This window comes from Schistocerca cancellata, chromosome 2 (assembly GCF_023864275.1).
Source record: "Schistocerca cancellata isolate TAMUIC-IGC-003103 chromosome 2, iqSchCanc2.1, whole genome shotgun sequence".
NCBI lineage: Eukaryota > Metazoa > Arthropoda > Insecta > Orthoptera > Acrididae > Schistocerca > Schistocerca cancellata.
The window spans coordinates 1084279209-1084293291 of NC_064627.1; positions in this window are offsets into that span (position 1 = coordinate 1084279209).

The window sequence follows — 14083 nt, forward strand, 5'->3', positions numbered from 1 at the left end:
AAGAGTAGTCTAGGGCCTTAGTCCTTTACTTACCTTGCATTTACCATGAACCTCTCACCCAGCACAAGATCCCATGTGACTAGAAGAAAGCGAAAGTGACTTCAGTTTATAAGAAGGGTAAAAGAACGGACCTGTAAAATTACAGACCAGTATGTTTAACATTGGTTTTCCGCAGAATCCGTGAACATATTCTGAGTTCAAATGTAATAAATTTCCTGTAGACTTAAAAGCTTCTGTCCTTGAATCATCATGATTTTAGAAAGCATCACTCATCCAAAACTTAACTTGCCCTTTTCTCATGTAATATACTGTGAACTATAGATGGAGGGCAACAGGCAGATTTCATATACCTAGATTTCTGAAAAGCATTTGACACAGTGCCCCACTGCAGATTGTTAATGAAGGTACAAGCATATGGAATAGGTTCCCAGATATTTGATTGTCCTAAAGTCTTCTCAAGTAATATAGAACTCAGTACATTGTCCTTGACAGTGAGTGTTCATCAGAGACAAGGGTATTGTTAGGAGTGCCCCAGGGAAGTGTGAGAGGACTGCTAATATTTTCTGTATATATAAATGATCTGACAGACATGGAGAGCAGCAATCTGTGGTTGTTTCCTGATGGTGCTATGGTGTGTGGGAAGGTGTCAAAGCTGAGTGATTACAGGACAATACAAGATGACTTAGACAAAATTTATAGTTGGTGTGATGAATGGGACCTAACTCTAAATGCAGGAAAGTGTAAGGTAAGTTAACGAGGAAGAGTAGGAAAAAGAAGCCCATAATGATCAGATACACCATTAGTAATGTACTGCTTAACATAGTCTTGCCATTTAAATGTCTGGGTGGAACACTGCAGAGCAATGTGAAATGGAACAAGCATATGAGGATTATGATAGGAAAGATGAATAGTTACCTTTGGTTTATTGAGAGAATTTTAGAAAAGTGTGGTCCATCTGTAAAGGAGATCACATATAGGATGCTTGTGCAACCTATTCTGGAGTACTGTTTGAGTGTTTGGGATCCACACAAGGTCAGATTAAAGGAAGACATCACAGAAATTATGAGGCTGGCAGGTTAATTTCACTTATCTTTCTGTTACTTTTCTTATTGTCCATTTTGATGTTCTTTTTATAGCTGACTTTTAACTTTTATTCAACTGCTCATCTTAATGTACAATTTATTGTTCCTCTTACTGGCTCCTCTCACAGCCTATGTTTGCTGGTTGTTTTACAGTCTATTGCATTGTTTTACAGTCTATTGCATCACACATTGAGCTGTTTGTTTTACTGCATGTTTTATATCTATTTTATAACTAATTGCACATAAAACATGATGTACTTGTTTTCTGAGCTCCTTAGCTGGAGTAATTTGACTATCTGATGCACCATAAATGTTCAAGTGCTTGTGCCAAACAATAAATGAAATACAGGACCTTTGCCTTTTGTGGGAAAGTGCTCTACCAACTGAGCTACCCGAGCATGACTCATGACCCATCCTCACAGCTTTATTTCCACCATGACGTTGTCTCCTACCTTCAGTCTTTTGCCTTCAGTCCAGCACACAATTTTAATCCATCAGTAAGTTTCATATCAGCAGACACTCTGCTGCTGAGTGTAAATCTCATTCTGAATAAATAAAATAATTCACAGTTCCAGTGTCAACTGTTCTGTGAATTTCACATACTCTAGTAAATGCAGCCAATGCCAGTTAATGTCCAGCTCAACAGCAATAGTGCCAGAAGCCACTGACCACCAACGTGAAGTGTTAAAAGGTCTGCCCCACAGCATGGGTTGAGTTCATATTGTCTTCACAGAGTGGTTGTAATGACAAATGCTGTAATATATTGGAGCAGTTTTGCTCTACCAGTGTTTTAAATGACTAATTCCTCATGCCTGCAGGTTCTTCTTCATGTGGATTAATTGGTATTCAATGTGTGTGTGTGGGGGGGGGGGGGGGGGCTTTTGGGAGGAATATTGGTTATTCTTCAGCCTTCAGCCTCTATTCACAGACCATGTAGGGGCCATCAAAATGAAGTAAAGCAATACTAAATATAACTCACACACAGACATACCAACAGTCATTGTTTTAATTAGACACCCAATATTGGCTGGGAATAAATGTGAATATAAATCACACTAGCTGTGATACATTTTGTAACAGATGTAACAGACCAAGGTGGTATGGACCCACATGTCTTCATACCATTCCTGATGTTGATTGTTTTTTCCTGATCAGTTTTCATTATTATTGCATGTATGTAGTTAAATAATATGACTAAATTGTTATCCATGCAGTATTTCACTAAAATTCATTACTCACATTATTATTTACAATCTGCTGATTACAATAGTGTAAATAGTCCGTGTAGAAACAATTTATTTAAAGAAATATTTATAATTTATTATACCTGCAAGCCATATGCACATCAAAATCTAGTACTACTAAACATTATCTCTTTTAGCAGCAACGTAGTTTATATGAAAACTCTGATTCTCCTATTTCTAGTAACCATTTTACTTTTTATGAAAACTTAATATTTCAAAAGTTATTCAGGTTCAATTGAAGAGAAATAAAAACAAATTCTACCATGTTGTGTACATCATTTAATAACAGTTCATTGTAACCAACAAACACACAAAGAATATTAAAGAATAAAGAAATTCAACAAGGAAGATGGATTTGAAACAGGTCAGAAGTTACAATTTTATGTTGATTATTAGAGTTCAATTTCAGAAATGAATGTTGATGCACAATATTCAAATGGAGGAGTATTGTGGATGTAAAAGTAATGCCGTACACAAGTGAGAAATTTATTCCTAAGTTATCACTGGAAGGTATGAGATATATGAGGGATAACTTACATTATTAATTTTTTGTTTGTTGTAGGTATATGCCTTCAGTACTGGTGCACTGAAATCAGTGTGCCATAGTACTATAGCATACTGATAGAGAAGCCAAATAAATCTGTTCAGTCCACTGATAAATTGGAGTATTTGTTATAACTTCAAGTTGAACAAATATATTTCAGGACAACAAAATACATGTAAGTCACAGATCAAGTAAACATAGTAAGACGTGTATACATTTTAACAGTCAAACCATAACTGAGTCCGAGTCTAATGGCCACTGGCCGGCTGGCCGCTTAGGTGGCGCGGCTGCTGCATGGCTGGCAGACAGCGCCGCATGTAGAGGACGCGTGTAACTGCGCAGCGGCACTTTGAAAGATCGGTGAGTCACAACACTTTTCCCCCCTTTGAAGTTTTTGCACAGGTCTTGATGGAGGTGGCCTGTAGATTGCTAACGTCCATAGGTGTTGTTTGACTGGCCGTAAAGTATTGAGGAGGCGGCTTCCCGTACGGACAGAAGTGTCCCCGATGATAACGGGTCGAGATGACAGGAGATGTCAGGGTCAAATTTGCTGGAGTCCCGTGCACCAATCTGCCCGTTGCAGCAAGTCTGGTTGTTATAACAGGAGACATGGACGATGTGTCCACGTCCGTAGGAGAAGGAGGCAAGTAGTGTTGCTCTGGCAGATGATGGTCATCTGGTTCCTGCCGGGGCACGTCTCCTGTTGGCATCAGTTCTTGTGCTAGCACTGATATGATGGTGAGAGGACTGCATTGTGAGTAATGAGAGATTCCAGGATCCCGAGTGTCAGGTAGAACCGAAGGTGGCGTAGCAGAATCCGGAACAGACGTTGCCAGCACATGAGGCCGAAGCTGGTCCAAATGACGCACTGCAAACACCCATGTCCGTCTGGATTTCATACAGGTGTTGGCCACAGTGCCGTAAGATGTGGCCAGGACTCCATTTGGGCTGCCTGCCATATCCCCGTACCCATACAAGGTCGCCAGCGGTGAACCAGCCAAGCGAAGGCACCTGCAGCTGTGAGGTTGAAGGCCGCAGAAGATGAAGTAGTGTGCGGGGCTGTCGGCCATGTAAGAGCTCAGCCGGGTTGTGGTCGCCCATGGGGGTGAAACGGTAAGAAGTCAGAAATTGGAGAAGCGCATCATCAGCAGCAGAAGAAGTCAGGAGTTTCCTCATCTGAGCCTTAAATGTGTGGACCAGTCGTTCAGCCTCACCATTTGACTATGGATGGAACGGAGGGACCGTGACATGCGTGACACTGTGACAGGCACAAAAATCTGCACAATTGTAAGAGGAAAATTGTGGACCATTATCAGTAACAAGAGTAGAGGGAAGGCCTTCCAAAGAGAAAATGCAAGCTAGAGCATTGGTGGTTGCCGCGGTGGTAGGTGACGAGCAACAGACAATGAAAGGAAAGTTAGAGTAGGCGTCAATAACGAGAAGCCAATAAGTACCTAAAAAAGGTCACACAAAGTCAGCATGAATATGCTCCCAGGGCTTCTCAGACAAAGGCCACGGTGACAAAGATGACTTTGGGGCAGCAGCCTGTGATGCACAAGGGTCGCAGGCAGTGACGATGTGTGCAGTTTCAGAGTCAATGCCGGGCCAGTACACATGACGGTGCACCAGAGATTTTGTGCAAGAGACACCCCAGTGCCCTTGGTGAAGGAGGCGCAAGACCGAAGCCCGCAAAGACGCAGGTACCACAACACGCGGCAAAGCATTTTCGGTGGAAAGGAGGATAACACCATCCCTAGCCGTGAGGTGGTAACGCAAAGCGTAGTAGTTCCGCAACAGATCATAAGTCTTAGCGGACGGATGATCTGGCCAACCCTTCTGAATATAGCGTAAAACCTGGGAGAGGGTAGGGTCAGAACCCATAGCAGCCGCCAGCCAGTCCCCAGTGATGGAGAACCCATCCACAATCCGCTGCTCGGCAGCATCCAGGTGGAAACACAAAGTTCGTCCCTATCGAATGCCAGATCAGCACCCATGGGAAGGCGAGACAGTGCATCAGCATTTGCATGTTGAGCCGTTGGCTGGAAATGAATCTCATAATTGAAACAAGACAAGTAAAGAGCACAACACTAGAGGCGTTGTGCTGCCTTGTCGGGAAGTGACGTTTATGGATGAAACAAGGAAACAAGTGGTTTGTGATCCATAACAAGATGAAATTTGGATCCATAGAGAAAAACACCAAACTTATGAAGAGCATAAATAATGGCCAAAGCTTCTTTTTCAATTTGAGAATACTTTTGTAGGGCATCCGTGAGCATTTTGGAAGCATAAGCAATGGGTTGTTCAGAACCATCAGAAAAGTGGTGTGCAAGGACTGCACCAACCCTGTATTGAGAGGCGTCTGTGGCAAGAACAATATGTTGGCCAGGTCGATAAGTAGCCAGGCCTGTTTCAGCATAGTCTTCAATTTCTGGAAAGCCGCATCGCATGACGCAGACCAGTGAAAAGGCACGTTTTTATGCAACAGGTGATGCAACGGCTGAGCCACTGAAGCAGCAGACAGTAAAAACTTGTGATAGTATGCTATTTTCCCCAAGAAGGCCTGCAGTTCCTTAACAGATGTAGGGTGAGGAAGGGCATTGATCACAGCGACAGTTTGCTGAAGCGGACGAATACCATCTCGAGAGAGTTGAAACCCCAAGTACGTGATAGATGCCTGAAAAAATTTTGATTTCTGAAGATTAAACTTGAGACCGGCAGTCTGTAAGACATCAAAAAGTGTGCAGAGATTTTGAAGATGTTCTTCAGTGGTGGAGCCAGTGACAACAATGTTGTCCAGGTAATTTATACACCCAGGGACAGTGAGCAATAACTGTTCCAAGAATCGCTGAAAGAGAGCAGGGGTGCTGGCAACCCTGAATGGCAATCATTGGTATTGATAGAGGCCGAAAGGCGTGTTAAGGACCAGAAACTGCCAGGAAGCAGCATCGAGAGGAAGTTGATGATAAGCTTCTGACAGATCAAGTTTAGAAAAATACTGGCCTCTAGCAACTTTAGTGAACAATTCTTCAGGTTGAGGCATAGGGTAAGTGTTGATAAGGCATTGAGCAATGACAGTGGCTTTGAAATCACCACAGAGACGAATATCACCATTTGGCTTAGCAATGACAACAACAGGGGAGGACCACTCATTGGAAGTGACAGGAAGCAAGACCCTTGAAGCAGTGAGACGATCCAGCTCCCGTTTGACCTGATCACAAAGGGCCACACGTGTAACTGTGTGGCGGCACTTTGAAAGATTGGTGAGTCACAAAAGTATTGTGTGGCAAATCATTTTTGGCAGCAGGGCAATCTTTGCAGCAGCAACATGTCAATCCAAATAAAGAAGTAAATTGTACTGGTCTGACACAGCTCCAACATTTCTGCTGCTACCAAAAATGAATCAGCAGACAATACTCCACTTTATCAGTGGGCTTCACCAATTTATTTGGCTCCTGTAGACAGTATGCTATACTACTGTGGTACACTGATTTCACTGTATACCAGTACTGTGGGCATGAACCTGCAAACAAACAAAAAGTACATAAATATTGCAACAGAGACTGTCTTTTATTTTGAGCCTTATGACTACTCATGATGCAGAAACATTTTTAAATTGACAAAATGAACATCACTGTGATGAGTACAGTTGCACTCAGTGGAGGGACTGATGATAGTGTGGGATAGATAGCCCAGTGGGAACAATGGTGCTTGTAAGGAATGCCTTATTCAGCCTTGGTACATGCTTTGTTGTGCTTCAGTGGGGCCAAACACACCTCACTCTGTTGACTCAGGCTGGCACTGAGGTACAGGTGGCAGCTTCTGCCCTAATGAGAGGGTGCTATGTAGGCACCCTGTAGTGCTGACAGCAGGCAGTGGTCTGTGTGGGCTGTGGTCTTGATGTCAGCGGCACAGTACCTCTCCGTGGCAACAGGCACAATCCTGTCTCAAAACCATGGCTGCTCCCAGCAATGTCCAGTCTGGCATGGCCCAGTTGTCATGGTGGTACTACTAGACTCTGGCAAAAGGAAGTGCTCTGCCTCAAAACTAACACAGTACTCCAAAAGAGGATGGACAAGTTTAGTGTAGACAGTCTCTTTAGTAGATATGTTGCATATTCCATGTGTTCTCCCAATAAAATGCAGCCTTTGTTTTGCCTTCCCCACAACATTTTCTGTGTGTTCTTTCCAGTTTAAGTTGTATGTAATTGTAATTTATAGGTATTTAGTTGAATTTATGGCCTTTAGATTTGATTGATCTATCATGTAACTGAAGTTTAATGGATTCCTTTTAGCACTCATGTGGATGACCTCACACTTTTCATTATTTAGGGTCAATAGCCAATTTTTGCACCATACAGACATCTTATCTAAATCCTTCTGCAATTTGTTTTGATCTCCTGATGACTGCACCAGATGATAAATCACAGCATGATCTGCAAACAACCTGAGTTGGCTGTTCAGATTTTCTCCTAAATCTTTTATATAGATAAGGAACAACAGAGAGCCCATGATTACCCCTGGATTGGATTTCTGAATGTCTTATTGTTTCAGATACATAAAAACCAGGCAAAGCAAAATGAGAGTCAATATGGTGCCAGGAACTGTGACACTCAAGGTCATGGTTACCTGATATTGGCCATCCTAATACTGCTGTGATCTGACTCTCCTGTGCGGCTGTCATCTGACAGTGAATAGTCCATGCTTGATTACCAAGTTTCATTTCTACATCTACACCTATATGCTGCAAACCACTGTAATGTGCATGGCAGAGGGTAAGTCCCACTGTACCAGTTATTAGGATTTCTTCTCATTCCATTCACATATGCAGCACAGGAAGAATGATTGTTTGGATGCCTCTATGCATGCATTAATTATTCTAATCTTATCTTCACAATCCCTATGTGAGTGATACATCGGGAATTGTAGTATGTTCTTAGAGTCATCATTTAAAGCCAGTTTACAGTGGTAATGTTCTGTCTGGACAACATCTCTAGAGGTTCATCTGGCCAAAACAGCTATGTCTGTGCTAAATTCAACAAAGTAACCCCTGTCATTTAGCTCATAAATGAAACATAGGCTCCATGATATCACAGACTCACAGAGGTGCCCAGGGTTACTTTAATGTTGGTGAAGTTTTTAATAAAGATACTGATATGTCTTATTTTTATTGTACAAGGCACATTTGGAAAGTCCGTGCAAAGTCTGAGAGATGGCACCACCGGTGTGTATTGAGGTCATGTTTAGTTAGTAGCATCTTTGGAAAGGATGCACACCAAGTTTCAGCCATAGTGGTCTATTTCTTTGTGTTTGGTATTCGTGTGAATCAAGGAAGTCGAGTGATTGTCAAAAAATATATGAAAAAGAATTTCATGTGGTGATTAAACATTACTTTATGAAAGGCAAAACGTCCAGGAGACTAAAGAGAAGCTTGATAAACATTATGGTGACTCTGCACCTTCTATTAGAACAGTTTACAAGTGGTTTCAAAATTTTCCGAGTGGCCATATGGGCTGAAGTGATGCTGAACATTCTGGACGCCCTGTGAGGGTTACAACTCCAGAAATCATTGATAAAATCCATGATATGGTGATGGATGACAGAAGAGTTAATGTGTGTAAGATTGCTAGTGCTGTGGGTATCTCAAATGAATGGTACATAATATTTTTCAGGAGCATTTGGACGTGAGAAAGCTATCTGCAAGACGGGTTCTGCAATTGATCGTGCTTGACCTAAAACTGAATCGTGTAAAGTGTTGCAAGGATGGTTTGCAGCTGTTCAGGAAGAATCTGCAGGACTTTAAGCTTCATTTCGTCACTGTGGATGAAACATGGATACATTGCTATACTCCTGAGACCAAACAACAATCTAAACAATGGGTTACCAAGGAAGAATGTGCACCAAATATACAAAGACCGTTCCTTCGGCTGGAGAGGTTACGGTGACTGTCTTTTGGGATTCACAAGGGATAATCCTCATCGACTATCTAGAAAAGGGTAAAACTATTACAGATGCATATTATTCTTTGTTATTGGACCATTTGAAAATCGAGCTGCAAAAAAAACACTGGCAGTTCGACCACAAAAAAGTCCTTTTCCATCACGACAATGCATCAGCACACACCTCAGCAATTGTGGTCACAAAATTATCGGAAATAGGATTCCAACACCTTTCAAATCCCCCCTATTCTCCAGACTTGACTCCATCGGACTGCTATTTGCTCCCCAAATTGAAGAAATGGCTGGCGGTACAAAGATTTTATTCAAACAAGGAGGTGATTGCAGCAACTAATAGGTATTTTGCAGACTTGGGCAATTCATATTATTTGGAAGGGATCAATGAATTAGAACAGCATTGGATGAAGTGTATAAGTCTAAAAGGAGACTATGTCAAAAAATAAAAAAGGTTTACGCCGAACACGTAAGTAGTTTTTATTGTTTCATAGACTTTTCAAATGCCCCTCCTTTGTTGCCTTTTGTATTGAGGACTTTCGGATGTCATAAGGTGGATCAAGATGGAGCTATCTACATGAGGGGTAGAGGCTCTGGTGTTTGTGAAGCTATAAAACTTGTTGACGGTTTTATTGTATATTATCGTAAATAAAGAAGCCTGATTCCAAAAAACTACACATTGATCTTACGAAAAGCTGAGAAGCAGCTCCCAGGGATATCTTGGATGCTCTCTGTGTGATGCACCCCTGTGCATCTATGTGAGTTGTGGCTACTATACTGAGTTATAAAGCAGTGAAATTTGTGTGTCATCACCCACAGCTGGTAAAGACGCAGGTTTCAAAGCATCTGATTTCTGATGCTGATAAGGGATAAGACAAGGTCACACTCAGCTATATAAGTGTTGACCATTTCTAGTTGCACTGTCAGTCTGGATTGGGTTGCCGCACAGACAACTGTTTTGAATGACTCACAATATGCATCATGATAGACATGTTCAGTGCTCACGTGCTACTGTTTACAAACACACTGATAATACTGAAATCAATACCGAAGCCATGGATAAAAATACAGTGAAAGTGAAAGGCATTGCTTCTCATGCTGTCCTTGATGGTTCTTGTGTTTTTGCAGGTGGTATTTTGAATTTTTCCCTCATAAAGAATGATAAATTTAGTCATGTTTCTGGATGTCTTACCATGACTATTGTTCACTGTGGAGGTATTGATAGTATTGCTGGCTTTGAAAGTTTTAATAATCTTGATGTCATTACTTACCATCCTTTTAATGCTGGTGAAGTTTTTAATAAAGATCTTGGTATGTCTTATTTTTATTGTACAATGCCTTTCACATTGTGGAGTCATAGATGTCATAAGGTGGATCAAGATAACAACAATCCACTGCTTTGTAATTCGAAATATCTTGCTCCCATGAGCTTTCCCTCCTAATAGCAATTAGCAACCATTACTGTGCAATCATATACTGAGTACACATGATGCAAACCTACTCTATGAAAATACACTTTGGTGCAATCACTACTTTTTGGTATGAATGTTCCCTGCTTTACCCCAGAACAGCTGCATAATGCAGGTGCTTCCACCCATCGCAAACTCATGGCTGGGCATATGGTTACCATCCAGCTCTGACATTGTTGAAGCTCACCTTCCATCATCACCATGTGTCAGTCCTCATTTTCTACCACTAGTAATACCCCCTCTTCTCTGCACAAATCTCCCAACTTCCATGAGCTTCATTGAAGAGGTGTGCAGTGTGTAACATTTGAATAATGCATTCTTGTTTGCTACTGGAAACCTCACTGATACGTACAACCATGCATTGTCAGTTGTCATAAGCACAGTTGCTTCATGGTAGTAGAATGGTAAGTTGTGGCTGCTCAGCTCCACTACCAACTGTAATTCTGGCTGTAGTTCTCCTTGTATTGTTCTCAACCAAATCTGGTACTGTTCAGGGACAACCAGACCATGCTTAACTGTCCATGTAGTGCCTGATGAATGGCTTCCTGCAAGTTCATCAACTCCACTCTTGCATCCCATATACTGTCCCCTAGTGACTGCAACAATCTTTTGGGGATTATTCTTCCATCTGATACCTGCACCCATGCTTGAACTGCCTCAAATCTTGGTTTGGACAAGACTCTGCCATAATCCACAACTACATTAGTAAGCTGTTGAAGCATGCATATATTGTTCATCAAGCCACTCTCCAAGTTTGCACTCTACATGGAATGCCACTTCATAGTTGCTTTATTCACCTTAACTAAAGCCCTGGTGGTTCCTGCTATTTTGTTCAATTCACTCACGTCACTTACATCAGCAGTCCCAAATATAGACTTTAGTATTCTCCTCCAGCATCTATCCACCCCCTTTTCAACCTCTTTGACTCGTGTGACACCACTCCTGTCACTTCCTGCATCTGCTACCTCAGTTTTGCATATTCCCTGAGCAGCTTCCTAGTTCCTTGAACACCTCTATAAGCACTCCATTACTATTTGCTAATAGTTGCATCCTTGAAAACACATCCTCCAGTCTCCTGGTCTCATTTCACAATTCCCATACATTAACTACTAAATCCAATGACCATCTGTGGCTAGATAATACTATGTTTCATTGCCAGAAAAACAGAATACCTCCACCGAGGTGACGATCTTGGAGGGCTCCTAATCCATCCATTGTGAAGGGAACAACACTGCCAAAATTAGCATTTTTATTCTCTCGCCATATGGCAATCTGATGTTTGGGACCATTACCACCTCCCCTCCCCTCAGAAGGCTTGGGTCTGTGAATAGCATGTCTTATCAAACTAAAGACTATTCCTACTTTAACATAAACATATAACCTTATCTGAAATAACTTCAATAACCTATACAAGACACCAAAGGAAAACTACCCAAAATCACAAAAACACAAAACATGTCTACTACTTCCTTGGCCTCAATGTAAACTGAGCCTGAGTTACATGGACCCATTCAGGCATACCCTTCAAAAATTGTTGATGCCCAACATGTACAGTCATTGACCTTTTTGGCAACTGAAGACTGACATTTACTGGTGATGTTTCAATTACCCTCGTGTCATGTTACAAACATTTTTCTTTTCCCCTTCAGAGTATAGAGATCTAACAAAATCACCCTTGGGCTTTGTATTGAGGTAATGTTCCCACTTACTTTATTGCCTCATCTTACCTCTCCAAGGACTTAATATATGTCTGCTGGACCCTATTCCACACTTCCCTCACCATTCTTGCAAATTCCATGACTGACTCTCCATTCCTGCTTCTTTTCTATCTAAACGTATCAAATGGCGAAGGCATTACCATACACCACCTTGAATGGTGACAACACTGTGCTAGAGTGCACTTGGAGCTATATGCACTTATCACTATATAGGATAAATATACATCTCAATTCAAATGGTGTACATTCATGTAATAACTAAGCATCCTCCCAATTTTCTAATGAGCTCGTTCTGGCATTCTGTTAGCTTGAGGATGAGGTGGATCAGTTCCTAACATTTTTACATTTAATAACTGAAACAACTCTTTCATCAGGTCTGAGATGAAGTTCATCCCTTGGTACTTTATTATTGTCTCCGGTACCCCAAACTTCAGTATCCACCTATTAACTAATGCTTATTAGGCTGTGACTGCCTGTTGGTACAGCATCACCTCCATCTCAGTGTTATGAGAAAAATGGTCTATTATGGTCAGCAAAAAATGATTACCTGCTGGTGTTTGGTTGAATGGTCCTAACAAGTCCACCCAAATGAGACTAAACTGTTCTGTTGCTTCTAGCAACCTCTGCAATAGTACCTGCTTCCGATTCAAATCCACACACTGTGCACATTCTACACAATTTCTGAGGTGCTTATGAGCATAATTTTTCCTTCCCTTCCAGAAGTACTTTTCTGACACTCTTCTGTTGGTCATCCTTCATTCCTCATGGCCCAATAAGATAATATCATGCATTCCACTTCTTGCTTCAGCACTGCTGGCACAACCACTTGTGGTCATAATTTGTTTTCTCTATATAATTATCTGTCATACATGCTGAAGTGCTATTGCTTGTTATATTGTTTATATTCCTCATCAATGCTGTGTGGTGTTTACTATTCAGTGAGGTTCTGACCCAGTGCTTGTACTACTGCTATTTTCTGTTTAACTTGTTGATATTTCTGCTGTGTTGTTTGAACAAGACTTGACCAAGGACAAAGCATCACAGGCACAAAGATGCTAGCTGGTGCCAGTGCCATAGCGACTTGCCACTTCCACGAGTTCCACCAGCACCATGGGTGGCACTGAGGATGAAGATATTGACTTTGCCTCAGCCAATTGCCAGCTGAGTACAATGCACCAATGACCAGATGACAACTGACAGAAGCCTACTCAAAAGATAGAAAAGCAGCTTTTGCCCCTTGGTTATAGATCATCATCAAGGGCTGACTTTGACAGGGCCCATTGTTTAGTGAACTCTTAGAAGTGAAAAGACAGTTGTTGTAAATTTCATTTGCTACGTACTGTGAAGTTTGCCTCCAATATTTGCACTTAGCCACTAAGGTCCTTTTTTTATTTTGTATTACAAGCAGTGTTGCAGACTTCTTATTCATCAAGACACAAAGATAATTAAATCTTTTAACTCATTTGTGTGACTTTGTTACTAATTTAACACAAAAATCATCAATTATTGATAATATAATGTAAATGGACAGATAAAAAATTTACTAACCAAGTGGCGGCTGGAGGACACACACAAAATATTTAACTTTTACAAGCTTTCAGAGCCAGTGGCTCCTCCTTCTGGTAGAAAAGTTGAAGGGGAAGGAAGGGGGTGAAGGGAAAGGACTGGATCAGTTCATGGAAAGGGGTACAATTTAGGAAAGTCACCAAGAACCCTGAATCAGGAAAGACTTACCAGACGGAATGAGAAGGAAAGACCACTTTGTTGGAGTGTTGTAGAACCTTCATTCTTCTACCCTTTACCTGACCCTGGGGCATAGCTGTATAATAGTGGCAGGGAGAAATTGTCTTAGTGGTGTACTACACCAAAAGCTGTTTCACAAACTTGACCTACGGTAATGACAGTGGCAACTCTGCCTCCATAGCAGTAGTGATGACCCTTAAATAAACTGACGACAAGGGTTTACAAAGTTTCTATGCTTCTTCCCTGGTTTGTGGATTACTTCATGCTCAAATTCCCTGAAATCTAAAGGTTTCTTGAAATTACTGCAACCAGTCACCTTTTGTCTTGTTCTTCAAT